Below are 1272 nucleotides of genomic sequence, written 5' to 3' on the forward strand. Positions count from 1 at the left end.
GTGTTTTGTTGTTGTTGTTGTTGTTGTTTGGATTTTTCTATCCTGAGGAAGCATTAACACAATCTCTCGAAACATTCGACTATCAATATCAGTATGATCATAAGACTTATTTCTATAAAGCAAGTTGCATCTTCACAAGGATGCCATCATAAAACTATATTGCAGTAAGGTCATATTGCAATGTAATTTTATTGCAAAGCAAGTCAGTAAGAATCACAGAGGCATTTGCTATTCCTTTCCAACAAATGCAACCCTTGCCCATATATCAGATATTATTATAAACTGGCATTATCACAATAGACAAGGACGCCATCTTTCAAGTGTTGAAAAGCGCCCCTTACTGGATCCTCTCCTCCTGAGCCAGGAGCCTCATAACCTCATGTGGGTTTTTTCTCTCTCTCTCTCTCTCTCTCTCTCTCTCTCTCTCTCTCTCCTGGCTCTGGAATTCCCCAAGTTATTAGGAGAAATAAAGTAGCCAAGAGAGCCACATAGAAGTTGTGATAGCCCCCTTCATGCTTCTTCAGCTCCGGTTTAGGAATTACCCACTGAAGCCAGCCAGCCCCCTGCCAGCCAGCCCACTGGGATGGACCGTTACTGCTGCAAGCCTTGTCGCTGCCTGCCATCAGTGCCTGGACCAGATGAACAAAAGGGCCCTTGTGAAAGAAAAGGAGCTGTCCATCGAGCTTGCAAACATCAGGGAGGAAGTGGCCTTCAACACGGCAAAGATATAAGAAGCTGCAGAAGGGGAAGGAGAAACTAAAGAAGCTGTTTGAAGAGCACAGCTTCGCTGACAGCAGCAGACTGAGCTCCAGTCCCTGGAAGACCCAGTGGAGGTGGAGGTGATGCATCTGAAGGAGGAGCCTTGGGGGTGGCTGCTGAGGAGCCGGTGTCAGCACAGGGGCAGGTGGGAGACTTGAGGCTGCTTTCCTAGAGATGGAAAACCACTACGCGGCTGCCATGACCATCCTGCAGGACAGCAAGGACCACCCAGGCTGGGAGATGATATCTACCCAGAAGCCTGAAAATAGGACCTAGCAGAGAGCTTTAAGAAGCTGAGGTTGTCCCTACAGAACCAGGTGGACACAACAACTTTCCAGGGCCCGTCTCTGCCAGACAGTGCCTGGCAGTTTGAGGAGGCACTGAGGAAGAACACAGAGAAGCGACTGGTCTACCAGCCCCTGGAAGAGGACCCCCACGATCTGAAGCAGATGGTGACACTAGAGAACCAGCAGATCCACCAGCAGGAGAAGAAGATTGTCAAGCTGGAAAAAA

At 48.7% G+C, this 1272-nt stretch overlaps 1 pseudogene; it reads left to right on the top strand.

The window, feature by feature from the left end:
* The first annotated feature begins 583 nt into the window (after nucleotides 1–583).
* Nucleotides 584–1271, top strand: LOC101657398 (annotated as a pseudogene).
* The last annotated feature ends 1 nt before the right edge of the window (nucleotide 1272 follows it).

This window comes from Echinops telfairi, unplaced genomic scaffold (assembly GCF_000313985.2).
Source record: "Echinops telfairi isolate 266 unplaced genomic scaffold, ASM31398v2 ScPeMD7_7468;HRSCAF=8506_0, whole genome shotgun sequence".
Lineage (NCBI taxonomy): Eukaryota > Metazoa > Chordata > Mammalia > Afrosoricida > Tenrecidae > Echinops > Echinops telfairi.